This window comes from Lygodium microphyllum, chromosome 25, assembly GCF_053477565.2.
Source record: "Lygodium microphyllum isolate KBCC chromosome 25, Lygodium_microphyllum_v1.1.10, whole genome shotgun sequence".
NCBI lineage: Eukaryota > Viridiplantae > Streptophyta > Polypodiopsida > Schizaeales > Lygodiaceae > Lygodium > Lygodium microphyllum.
The window spans coordinates 120,199,672-120,214,322 of NC_141159.1; positions in this window are offsets into that span (position 1 = coordinate 120,199,672).

Consider the following 14,651-nt stretch of genomic DNA (forward strand, 5'->3'; position numbering starts at 1 on the left):
TGCGCAGATCCATAAGCTGCTTCAGCCAATACATCTGACTCGCTGGACTTTTCTTGTCATAGAGATTTTTGATCTTTTCCCACAACTGCCATGCACTCTGTTCTTCCTCAAAGACATTATAGTGAACATGTTCTGTGAGAGACAATACAATAGTGGACTTGCATAACTCATCAAGCTCAAGCCATTCCTCATTTGTCATAGTTGCAGGCGGATACTCGCTCAACCTCAAAGGTTTGATCTGTGATTTCTGCACCAACACCTGCCAAATCTGGCTCTTCCAATAAGAGTAATTCGTTTTCAAATTTTGCAATTCATTTTAGATGCCTCATTTTCTTGTAAACATTGTTGCAGGCCACCCAATTGAGGCAAATGGCTACATTTCTCCTCCATGAGACCGTCAAAATGGAGAGAGTTCAGAGATGAAAATAAATCAGAATGAGGAAGAAACAATTGAGGTAGAGAACCAAGCCAAGGTATTTGTGTCACTATTCTAAAGAGAATAGCACATGTAACTACTTTTACTTTTTTAAATCTATTTTGGTACTCAAATTGTAGTTGTGTAGGTAGGTCAAAATAGAGAAAGAGAGTATTATTTAGCGGGACGAAGAATGGCTAGAAGACATGAAGAGAAACGGAAAAGACAAGGTAGAGGACAACGAGAACTATATGTCAAAATAGCTTAGGATGAATTTCTGTTGAGCTTCCTAAAAGAATGTAGAGGACTCTTTAAATCTCATAATAAGAGAGTAGCGTCCTTCTCAGACTTTGCCTACCATTAAGCAAATAGAATGGTAGTGTGTATGTGTTTTAATACTAAATAGTTCTTGATAGCACTAAATAGTACATTTATTATAAAATAGTTTTAATTTTATTGAACACGAAAAGCTATGCTAAGGTTTTCTTAACTTATACTAAAACAATAAATTAAAGAAATAGTAGAATAATAAAATTATATTTAGTAAGATACAAACATAATAAAATTGGATTTTGTTTGGTACATTCCTCATTGGTTTCCAACTACCAGACGACCCAGACATGCAACTGCCAACAACCCCTACCTGATAATCCTTAGACATGTAGCTACCGACAACCCCTAGATATGCAAGTGCTGACAATCCCAAACCAGTGCAATTGCCATTGAAGATGTTGTCCATTATTTCTAAGCAGATTTTTTATGATTAGCTCTTTCACTACAAATGCCTAGAATATCCCCTCGAGTCACATTTTGTATACATGATGACTACTCAAATAGCCTTGTACTCCCCATCAAATAAGTTATTGTAAACTTATATAGAGTCCCACTATCCATTGCATTAAAGCATGCTTACAAAATATTTTCTTCACTTTAATATAATTCTTTTAAGCCTTATGTGAAGATATTGATAGTTAGTTTTTAAGACTAAATACATGTTTAGAAAAGTTTTAATTCTTGGTACTAAATAAGTATTAATAAACTCCATGAATTGTAAGCCAATAGGAATTGTATATGTTTCTCAAAAATATTTTTCCTAAACATTGGGTCTATCTACTAGAATATAGTGGCTATATAAATAGTATTATTTCAAATTGAAATAGTACTAGCGTAAACTAAGATTGTACATGGAGGCACAAAGCAGTTTACACGATTTCCCTAAATGGAGGCACAAAATTTCTTAGAACCAAAGAATCAAATCAATGGAGTTGGTGCTCTCTATTGTTATCTAGATTAGGAGCTGCGTGGATTAAAGCACTCCACATACTTCATACTATTTATTTTGACTATTATTAACACAAAATCATTTCACATCAAAAGTTACAAAAATCCCATGACTATTAGTTCGTAGATGAAATACAAATGGTAATGTAAAATGAACACTTTGATTACCAAAGATATACAAACATGTCTAATTTATATTGAGAAAAACTTTGTATACAATATGTGTACATCGCTATACACATAGTAGTGTTACACACATGGTATTGTTTGAAACTAATTTGCAATGATCACTAACTCAACCATATATGGAAGGGAGATGCTGATTTGATGAACTTAGCAAGATTGGGTGGGATCATCCAAATTCTCTCCCTGATGACCACTACCTAGTCCCTTGGTACTAGATCAAATTTGATGAGATCCATGGCATCTTGGATGTTCTCAATGCCATCAAAGTCATTTTGAATTATATCTAATAGTTCTTGGAGGGATTTTTTAAATTTCTCAAAGCAATCCTCTCAATAATAAAACCTTCATAAGGACATTTGTACATGAATTGTGGAACAATGCCCTGAAATCTATATATAGCTTCTACAAGTATGGCAATATTGTCTCCAGTAACTCTGTATCAGTGCAATGACCATGATACATGTCGACATAGCAAGTTGTCCCCATTGAATTTGAGCATGCCTTAGATGGCATGCCATCTAGGAATAGTATATGCTGAGTGTCTAGAATGCCCCTTTCAAAAGTGTAGTGAATGGATTTAGTAGCACAAGCTCGTTAGTTCACTCAAGTAGTAGATGCCTGGCTACTGCACATAGTCATCTTGTGACAACTTGAATTTGAAGTGAAGACCTAAACCAATTTGTTGCTAGTGGCTTCTCTATTAAATCGACAATGGGAAACAGGTTCCTATGGGTCATGCAGCTCCAAATCCCCACATCAAAATGGGTCTCCAACTCTACAAGGAACTGGACCAATTTGGGCCTTAGTGACACCACATAATTGTTGACTTTGTAGAGCACTCCACCATCTTGATGCATGCGGGGTGGATTCTCTTGGTACCACCTCTTTGCCATGACTCCATTAACATCATTAACAAGAAAATGCCATGTAGCGATCGGTGTTGAACATTTCCCTAAATATAGATTTTAGTTTTATTAGTTGGATACACAAAAGGTACTAATTAGTGAAAAAGTTGAAAGACCCACTTGAAACTATACAGTCATAAAAATGAACTCCCCTCGATAGATGCACATAGAGATTGTGATATGACTAAAGGACTCTACTCATTGCTTAATATTAAAAGAGAAGGTGTATTTCATAAAATGCAAAGCATTCATATGCAAAGGGCAATATAACATTCATAGACAAAAGGTAATACAATGTTCATAGGCAAATGGCAATATAGCAAATTTGCTCATTTAGAGCTTGAGGATCTAGTTTTATGCATGTCTATAGGCTCATAAGCACTATGGCTTGGAGGGTGATGAGTCTTTTGCTTCCTAAACCTAAGAGGGAACAAACTACATAGTTTAAGATTGTTGTGAGGGGATTAGAGCATAGAGGCCTCATCCTTCTGGGCTTCTTCATGGAGAGTGGGATCCCACTCCTACTCAAGTTTGATAACCACTCTAGCCTCTATTTTATCATATGAATCGTCGGAGTGACAAAGCAAAAATAGATCAGATAAGTGTGTGACATGGGCAAATAATTTAATACTAAACCAATCAAAAGATATCTTGCTTGCCAATCTTTCTTTGGTTGTATAGCTTCCATTGTGTGTTTCTTTTTTAGAGAGGGTGATCCCTTGCACATTGAATACATCCTCATGGACAACCTCATTGATAGTAAAGGAACTAAGTCACAATTAAATCATGTGTGAAGAAGCACGCCATATTTCAATCTGTTATGTAAACGAGCATGGGAATTTGAAGTGCACACCTTCATAGTGTGCTACCACTTGTGGGAGAGGTCCACCTAGCACCTCAATTGGTCACCTTTGATTAATATACTTAGAGCTTAGGGATTTCTCATTGCACTCGTATTTTTTGCAAGAGTCTTATGCATTGTAAGAAATATCCAAACGAGGGCTTCCTTCAGCCCCTTTCTCTCCCATGTCCTTACTACTATCAGAGGCATATGGAGGGGAGCTATTGACTTCTTAAGCTTTGCATACGAACCTTGTATAGACCCATCACATCTCTACTTGCTTCTCCCTTGTGCTACAGGGTATGATTACTCACTAGGGGCTACATAGTGAGTGGGATAAAAAATGAATGTGACAACAACTACAAGCAATTAGAAATACAACAATATGTTGTTACTAAAATAGCTATATCAACATCATTGAGCTAACAAAGCATTAGCCATAGCAAACACAATGGCATCGTAGTACTAACAAGTTTCTTTAGGAAAACTACTTATTTCATAACAAAACTAATATATTGCTTTTGTTATGAAATGTAATTAATACCAATAAATTAATACTAATATTGTCAACTGGTAACACAACGATGTCATATTACCATAGTACCATACAACATGGTACTAAACAAGGATATACTAAATAATATTAAATATCACACATTTCTTAATACTTAAGTGGATTCCTTTTTAGGAATATTTTACTATTTAAAACTAGATATCACAAACAATAGAACTAATTATTGCTTAGATCCTTGTAGTCATAGTACTAAAGAAGCTAGTATTTGGAGGGAAGGCTCCCCCTCCCTTCTGATGGGGGGGGGGGGGAGGGGGGAGACAATAAATCTTTTGTAGTACTAACCTTCATTACTTAAAGCAAGTACTACTAGTATACTAGTGCTAATGACTCCTAAGATACTGGTAGTAAAACAAGTCCCAACTTAAAACTGGGAAATATTAAAAGAGTGGCTAACATGATTGCATGATAGTGGCCACATCTGCAAATTGAAAATCTCATAGTAAAAGAGTAATTGAATGCAAAGTGCAATAAACTATACCAAAAAGTTGCAATGAAGATTGCCCAATTAGTATTTTAACTACATAGTACTCAAATTACATGAAAAGAGGACTAAATGCAAATTGTAAAAAGTACATGAGACTCTAGTGAAAGAGTTACAAATCAGATAGATACATGTAGGGGGTCTTAAACCCATTGTAACCTTCTAGTTATAACTCATGCTTTTATTGTATGAATGGGCCACACATACTTTGGAATTGAACAAGTGTTGTGATGCACACAATATGTAATATGTGTGCATGTAAGGTGTAAATGCAACATCCAAAGCATGTAATTTGAAACCTAGGCCACAAAACACACAGCTGTATGGAAAATGCACAGGAAGATCAGCATATGTATACTTGGTACAAAAGTATAAAGAACAATAGCAGCCATACCTAATACATATTACCACGAAATGTTAAGGAGCAAGTTGCTAGGGGATACAATATGCCAAATTGGAGTAGAATGAATTACCCTCTTAACCCCTTAATACACAAAGACTTTAACATGTGCATGATGTTATGTAGAAACCCATCATTCCCTATAATCCACTTTGCAATTCTTTCACAAATGCACTTTAGTGCTTGTTGCTCTTCTCTAGCACCATTTAGCTTTTGTTGCATGCCGAAGGCATTTTTTTGTAGCTCTTTCATAAGCACTTGGCTTTGTGAATTTTGAATTTTGATGAGAATCCAATCAAAAGTGGCTGTGATGGTGGCAAACTTTTTCTCAACCTCTATCTCCAATTTGGAAGCTTTCTCTAACTCTTTAACAAATGGATGTCACTAATGCGTGATGTTGCCTTTCAATTATTCCACAATTTTGGACAACCTATTTTTCAAGTACATCGCTTGACGTTAGAGGATTTAGAGGCTGTGTTTGCTCTGTGTTCTGACACTTGTGCTACTAGAAGTGGATCCCCTCTAAAAGGAAAATGTATGCTAAGTAAAATCATCCAAGTCAACATGAATGCTTGCATGCTTTGATTCAGCAAATGCGAGGGCCCAAATAGTGCCAACTTCATTATTAATGATCATATTTGTTACATAAATATTCTTATACAGCCTCAAAAAGTTGACATATGACCCCTCCTTTAGGAAACTGATGTTGTAGCCCCTGCATGTTGTAGGATGTGATGAACCCCATGTTCTCATCAACCATTCCTCTAGCTCTCAATGAGTCTCTCTGACCTAGCTTGTAGGAAGAAATTCCACCCAAGCTTGACTTCTCTAGAAAAAACACAGTGTGCATTTAAAGTCTTCTACTTCACTGCCTTTGTCATCCTTTGATTGATGGGGCCAGGGACGGACACACACACACACACACACACACACACACACACACACACACACACACACACACACACACACACACACACACACAGATGACAACCTCATCAATGAGAGAGGTTGCCATAAATTCGATTTCAAACAAGAAAACACACAAGTATTGAAGCATGAGAAGTATACTATCTAGATATAAATCTAGGGTGTCTAGTCTAGAGTAGTTTTCTTATAAGCTTCACTCTATCCATAGTCTGTGCTAGTAGTAAAGGCACATATTCTTTCATGCTCATTAAGTGGAAGATGCCTTGAGTACTAAGAATTTTGGCCAATATTATATACACCATAGAATGATTTCACCCCTTTACATTTTTCTCCAATGGCACTAACAGAGGCTTGCATGCCATCATACCATACTTAACATATACAAGCCATATTGCCTTTGGGATAGCAATATACCATCAACACATTTGATCACTTGAATGACAAGAAAGTACATTAGCTCACTCAAATCCTTCATCTCAAACTTTTTCCTCAAAAGAACCTTGACATTAGCAATTCCACTATCACTATCACTATCACGTGTAATAATCAAGTCATCCACATAGATGACTATGATAACCAAGCTCACATCACCCTTCCTCACATAAAGTGAGTGATCTACATCTAAAACATAAAAGCCAATGTTGATAAGATACTCTCTAATCTTGTCAAACCATGCTCTAGGTACTTGTTTTAGCCCATAAAGCACCTTCCTTAACTTGCATATATATGTGAGATACTCTAAATCCTCGTAACCTATTGGCTACTCCATCTTCTTACAAATCATCATGCAAGAATGCATTCCTTACATCCATTTTCTATAAACTCCAACATTTGGCTACTACCAAAGCAATCACAAATCTAACAATTGCCATCTTAGTAACTAGACTGAATGTCTCCTCATAATCTATGCTATATGTCTATGCATAGCCTTTTGCAACTAGTCTTGCCTTATACTTGCTAATAGATCCATTTGCATTATGTTTTATTTTGTAGACCCACTTACAATCAATAACTTTCTTTTCTTTGGGCAAGGATACTTGATCCCAAGTCTTGTTGGCCTCTAATGCAACCATCTCCTCATTCATTGCTATATCCCAATGAGCATGGCCAACAACCTCCTCAAAACAAGTGGGCTCAACATCCTCAATTACCTTCACAATATAAGTATAATAGTGATATGCATAACCCTCAAATTCAAATCCTCCTAATAGGGTATCTCACCTTGCTAGATTTGTGTACCAGTGGATTGCCTAATGGTGCCTTTACATTACCATGTACTCTTTGTCACTTGGTGTCCTGACTAAAGGAATACCAAACTCATTATCCAAACTCTTTGAGCCACTAGAATCACCATCAAGAACTACATGACTAGTAGATGCATTATTACCATCTGACACTTTCTTCTTCCCTTTGTCATTACTTGCAACATTATCAAGATGTGGAGCTGGATTGGCTATAGAACTACTGCCAAATGATGTCTTTGGTCCACTAGGAGTTTGTGATTCCTACTTGTTTGCCTACTGATGATAATCATGATCATCAATATCATTCAATGCATCCACTAAATGCATACCAATTGCTCATCTCATAAAAAATAACATCAGTGCTCACCCAAAACTCACCACTAATATAGTTTTAATAATGATACCCTTTTTGTTTAGTAGAATATCCAATGAAAATATAACTTTTAGCCTTTGTGTCCAACTCCTTCCTTAATTCAGCATATGAACATATGCAATACCAACAAACACTTTCAAGTGTGATACATCGAGTTTCTTCCTTGTACAAAAAAATATTTAGGAGTTATACTATGAATTGTAGCTATGGGAGGCCTTTTCATAATGTAGATAGTAGTATGAATAGGCTCATATAAAAAAAAATTGGGCATATTTTTCTCAACCATCAATGACTTTGTAACTTCTGCAATATGTTTATTTTTCCTTTCTCCAATCCCATTTTGTTGTGGGATATACTTGCATGTAGATTGTTGCTTTATCCCACGAGACCTCAAAAAGTCACTGAACTCATTAGAGAGGTATTCTTCCCCTCCATCTAACCTCAAGCACTTAACTTGCAGGCTTGTTTTTGTTTCAATAATAGACTTGAAAGCTTTGACGTGCTCAAATACTTTACTTTTTTCCTTCATAAAATATACCCAGAGTTTTTTAGAGAAATCATAATGAATGTAACAAAGTACTTACTGCCAACTCTTCAAATATTGTTACTCTGGGTATGTTTTATGAATCGTGCATCTCTGAAAAGCACAACATCATGTATGTTCTTGCCTACATCTCTATCATGTGAAAATAGTTACCTTGCTTGCTTTCCAAATTGACATGCTTCACAAACTTTATGTATTTTTGAAACTTTGAATGTAGGCAAAACCCTTTGGATTACATTAATTTTAGACTTTGTAGATTTGCATGTCCAATAGATTTATGCCATATTTCAATGTTTGTAATCACACCTTTGCCTTTAGCATGCATAGCAGCATTTATAGTAGGGATCCTGGCATTCAAGGAAAACATGCAATGAACTCTGCTTCCTTTTATAATCAACATGTATTTATTGTTGAAGTCTTCCACAAAATAGCCCTTCACATTAAATGTAACTAGAAATCCTTACTCTAGCATTTGATCAATAGATGCCAAATCGTTTGTGATTGATAGCATATGTAAAATATCTAACAAATATTTTTTTTGTGACCATCATGTAAGGATAAATGAACTTTTACAATATGTAAAATCAGATGACACAAAAAATCACTTGTCTCTATATAACCTCGACTTTATAAATTGTGCATCTCTTCAAATTATTCACCATGGTTGATTATATAATTAGATGCAACATGATCAACATACATACATCATCACATGTCCCATTTTCTTTAATAACATTCATAATATGTTGCATGACAAACAAATGCTCATTTTTATCATCATTGGAGCCCCAAAAGGAACACCAAGAAAATGGGGAGTCCAATACAAGAAAATCTATCTTGTATCATCAACAAGCATGTTTTTCAAATTTGAATCAACCATAAGAAGAAAGACAGCATCGATATTCTCAAATCTTCATGCAACATCATATAACAATTCTCCCATGGATTTATCACAACAAAACTTCAATATTTATTATTTTTCATCAAAAGAACAATGGAACACAAAATAATGCTCCATTTTGAATGGAAATTGTCACATAGTAATATTCTTCTATAGGCTCATAGTCTTCAAAGTCTCTCTCATAGTCTCTCACTCATAAATACATTGTTTTGCATTAAAAATTGGCTATCTCTCACGTACATGCTCTTTCTCAATAGTAAATTGGAATGGTCAAGAATAATCATCCATAACCTCTCTTTGGTCATGGATATCCCTCCCCTAGAGAGGTATATTTGACATGAAAGGTCACTAGAGCCACTACAATATCCTTTGTAGCTCAATAATGTCACTATTACTTTAGTTTTCACTTGAATCTTTAGCAGCTACCTCTTCCACTTCTTTGAGCTATCTTGAATTTGTATTCATCTCTTCCAAAGATTAGAAAAATTTCCCAAGCTACACATTCTTCCCATAGAACACCTACAGAGGCATACAAAACAAAAATAGAATAGAAACAAAGGCTCTATAGATGGTCAATAGAGGGTCTACAGAATCATACAAAAGGTCATTAGAAAGCTTTTAGCTCAACTAAAACCATTCAAAACCATCAAGAATCATTCAATAAGCATCCAAACATTCTCAAACTCCATCAATCATCATTCCAACCTCTCATATAGAAGGAAAATAGAATAAAACAAAACCAATAAGAACCAATCAGACACTCAATAGAACATATTAGCACATCATATCTCCATTGAACAACATCATGAGCTTCTCAAACCTATTCAACCTTATCCAAAACTCTTTAAAACACTTCCAAATCAATCAATTAGCATTCAAATCATATAAAAAATCACCTAGAAATCCAACAAAAAATTAGCAAAAAACACATTCATATCTACCCTCAACTTATCCCCACACTTGATTAGGGAGCGTCCTCGCAGCCTTAGAAAAAGAAAATATAAGTTCAAAATAAATAGCTTAGCTTGATCTTTCATAGCAACTCAGGAAAGACCATCCACACATAACCCCAACTTATAACTTGCATCTAATAAAAAATTGCAACGAAATGAAAACACCTTTATCCATTAATACAACTTAGAAATAGAAAAGCATGACAAACTTTTAAAGGATATAAGAGGTTGCTTTCGCAATAAGCATCCATACATTAGATAGAATCATAAACCACCATCAATCAACTTCTCGATCAGCTCCATCTTCATCTTCTTCAACTCCACGCAAGAAGTATAAAACACCACATATACATCATAGAACATACATAGAACTCACACAGACACAAGACAATGTAGTCTAATAAATGGCACATGCTCCCAAAATATGAAGGGCAAAGAGAAAGATTCTCATTAAAAAGATTAGTACAACCAAGAGAGTGTCCACATTAGGCTGTATAGGATGAAGATATTTTTCCTTAAACTTCATACTCAGCTTGAGACATTCCAGACTCGTATTCTCATCCACAAAATGTAGAGGCACATTCTAGAGAAATTGTAAGCAACACATCCTTTCCAACATGATAATAAACCTAGTAGAAGAAGCTTGTGCAAAATAATATAAGGCATCCATTCGAACAATAGTCACATCCTCATTAGGATTAATTGTCAAGCTCGGAATACTCTTCCAAGTATTTTGATGAGACTATTGATGCATAAAAGCAAGATATCAACAAAACTGAGATTCCAAGCATATCGAGGTATCCTTAGAATGTGCATGTGCTCTACCAAATTGAAGATAAGAAGTAGAACATTATGCACAAGTGTCCCAAGAGCTAGGAATGATAGGCCAATTAAACATTGGTCTAGTCAAAGAATCATTCAATGTCCACTGTCACTGCACCGACAGAGAATATCATTGTCATACCCAAGAGTATCCATCACTGATTGTGGAGGAAGATTAATATAATCAAATAGAGATGGTAAGGAAATAAGAGGGGAACAATGAAGAGGTGGGTTAGATAAATCATAAAATGAAAATATTTGAAGGGATAATGATGATGGAAAAGAAGAAAAATAAAGTAAAAAAATTTGAAGCTATTCTACTGGAAAAACAGAGGGAATAAATGGGACAATAGTAGTAGGTTCAATAGGAGTAGGCAAGGATATAGGATCAACAATAAATGAGCAAGTAGTAAACATTGGAATTTGAGGGGAAACTGTAGGGGTAAAAGATAAAATGTCAAGATTGTGGGAGAGAAGGAAGGAGTCTCACTTGTAGCTTTCTTGATTGCACAATGGGGGAATACACACACAGGTGGAGGCTGAAAACAGTTTTCCTCTTTTTAGTTATGTAAGCCAAAAGAACTCAAGTACATAGAAATAGAAGAACCCTATATATGGGTCTCAAACCAAACTCAACTAACTAAGGTGGCATACTAACTGAGCCACAAACTAGAGTAGATAAGGATAGTTGTCATCTAGCTATTATTCATGGGTGGTGTACCAACCGCATCTGCAACTGACAAGTCGGTGATATAAATGCACAATGGTCACCCTAGCATATCACGAGTGGAGCTCGATATCTCAACACTCCCCCTCGAGCTCAATCCCAATTCCTGCACACCAAGAAGGTCTCTGAACTTGCGTAGCTTCTCTGCGCCCAATGCCTTCATGAATATGTCAGCTACCTGATTCTCTGTGCTGACATAAACTAGATCAATAAGACCTAGTAAAACCCTCTCCCGCACATAGTGATAATGCACCTCAATGTGCTTTGTTCTAGCATGATAGACTGGGTTATTTTCCAAGTGTATACTACTCATGTTGTCACAATAAATGACAACTGGCCCATCTGTAGAAGGCTGATGCATATCATAAAGTAGCTTAAGCAACCAAGCTACCTCACATGCAGCCATTGCTGCACCCCTGTACTCAGCCTCTGTGCTCAACAAGGCAACTGTAGGTTATTTCTTGCTGCTCCAAGTGACTGCAGCACTCCCAAAAGAGAACACATATCCATTGGTAGATCGTCTATCAGAAATGCTACCAGCCCAATCAGCATCAGTGTATCCATGCAACTGTATTTGAGCCCCAGTCTCATAAAATAGTCCATACTGCAATGTGGACTTCACATACCTGAGTATGTGTCTAACCGCATCCAAATGTGGTTTCCTTGGGGCTGCATAAACTGACTTACCAATCCAACAACATAGCTCAAATTTGGCCTGGTAATAGTCATATAAATCAAACTTCCTACTAGCGTCTGTACATAGTAGGGTCTTCGAGAAGCTCACCTGCATCTACTCTCAACTTCACATTCTGCTCCAAAGGAACTAAAATAGGCTTACAGCCTGTCATCCCATATTTGGATGACGCAGCTCTCCCAAATCCTTCATCTCAAACTTCTGCTTCAATAGCATTTTCACATGAAGGATATCTTCATCACTATCACCTGTGATAATGAAATCATCAACATAAATGACAAGCAGCATAATACCTTTCTCTGTTTTTCTCACATAAAGTGAGAAATCTGCCTTGGAAATCTGAAAGTCAATAGTGACAAGATACTGTCCTATCTTGTCAAACCATGCTCTAGGTGCTTGCTTCAAGCCATACAAGGCTTTCTTCAACCTGCAAACAAACTCAGGATGAACAGCATGCACATAACCTGGTGGCTGCTCCATATAGACCTCTTCTTGCAAATCACCATGCAAGAAGGCATTCTTTACATCCATTTGATGTAAAGACCATCCCTTTGATGCAGCCATAGCAATGATTGCTCTTATGGTTGCCATCCTTACAACCGGACTGAATGTTTCTTCATAGTCAATGCCATATGTTTGTGCATAGCCCTTGACTACTAATCTTGCCTTGTATCTATTCACAGAACCATCTGCGTTGTGCTTCACCTTATAAACCCACTTACAGGCAATTGCATTCTTATCTTTAGGCAAAGGTACCAACTCCCATGTAGCATTTTCTTCCAAGGCATCCATTTCTTCATCCATGGCTTTCTCCCATTTTTCTTTTCCCATGGCTTGCTCAAAAGAAGTGGGTTCTGATTCCTGTATCACTTTGACTATATATGCATAGTGAATGGCTATAAATCCATCATATTTCAGCCTATCCACAGGATACCTAGCTCTGGTAGACCTGTGCAAAGTAGGTTCACTCCCAGGTACTCTCAAAACATCCCTGGTCTTCCTTACTCCAGATGTAACAATAGAAGGAATACCCAACTCATCATCAATGCTTTGTTCTGAGCCACTGGATTCACCATCCACATAAGAGTGACCTGCATCATTCACATCAAACATGGGATGATCTACCTTCTCTTTTCCTTTTCGTGATACCTGAATACCACTATCTGCATTGCTTTGAGAAGATTCTCCTGATCTCAATCTACCTGTCCATGGCGAAGAATGTGAACCACTGCTAGAGGATGCTCCAGGTCCACTAATATTTTGTGATTGCTGCTGTGAATTCTGTGCAGCATTACCATTTTGTGCATCTACATCATCAATCACATTTACTGGTTTATACCAGCTACTCATCTCATCAAAAACAACATCTCTTCTCACTGTAAACTTACGAGTAGAAGGGTTATAGCATCTATACCCTTTTGCTGCAAAGAGTAACCAATAAAGATGCACTTCTCAGCTTTTGGATCCAACTTGGATCTCAACTCATTTGGCACATGAACATAGGCAATGCAACCAAAAATCTTCAAATGAGAAATATCTGGTTTTGTACCAGTATACCTCTCCTCTGGAGTCATCCCATGTATTGCTGCAGTGGGAGTCCTGTTCATTATGTAGACTGCTGTAGCAACTGCTTCAGCCCAGTAAAAATCTGGCAAGTCTTTTTCATTGAGCATGGCACGAGATACCTCTCCAATATGCCTATTTTTCCTTTCTACAATTCCATTTTGTTGTGGGGTATGACTGCATGAATATTGCTGCTTTATGCCATGCTCCTGCAGGAACCTTGCAAACTCATTTGAGAGGTACTCTCCCCCTCCATCTGACCTTAAACATTTTATTTGCAGGCCTGTTTCTTTTTCAACCATAGCTTTAAGAGTTTTGAAATGCCCAAGAACTTCACTTTTCTTTTTCATAAAATACACCCAAACTTTTCTGCTATAGTCATCAATAAAAGTGACAAAATAATGATAGCCTCCAAGAGATACAGCTTTAGTAGTCCACACATCAGAGTGGATTAATTCCAATGGCTTCTTACTCTCTTGAACATGTCTAGGAAATGGTTTCCTTGCCTGTTTTCCAAATTGGCAGGCTTCACATACCTTATGCATTTCTGCAACCTTGAATTTAGGCAATCCTGCAACAATATTTTGGGCCTGCATTGATTTAAGTCGATGTACATTAACATGACCTATGCGTTTATGCCAGATATCAATATCTGCAACTACACCGGTCCCATTGCAAACATTGCTACACTCAATTCAGACATGTCTGCATCCAACGTAAACATTCTGCCCTTCTTCTTTCCTTTTGCTATCAAGCGACCTTTATTTTTCATATCCTCAACAAAGCATCCATGAGAGTCAAATCTGACCTGCAAGCCCTG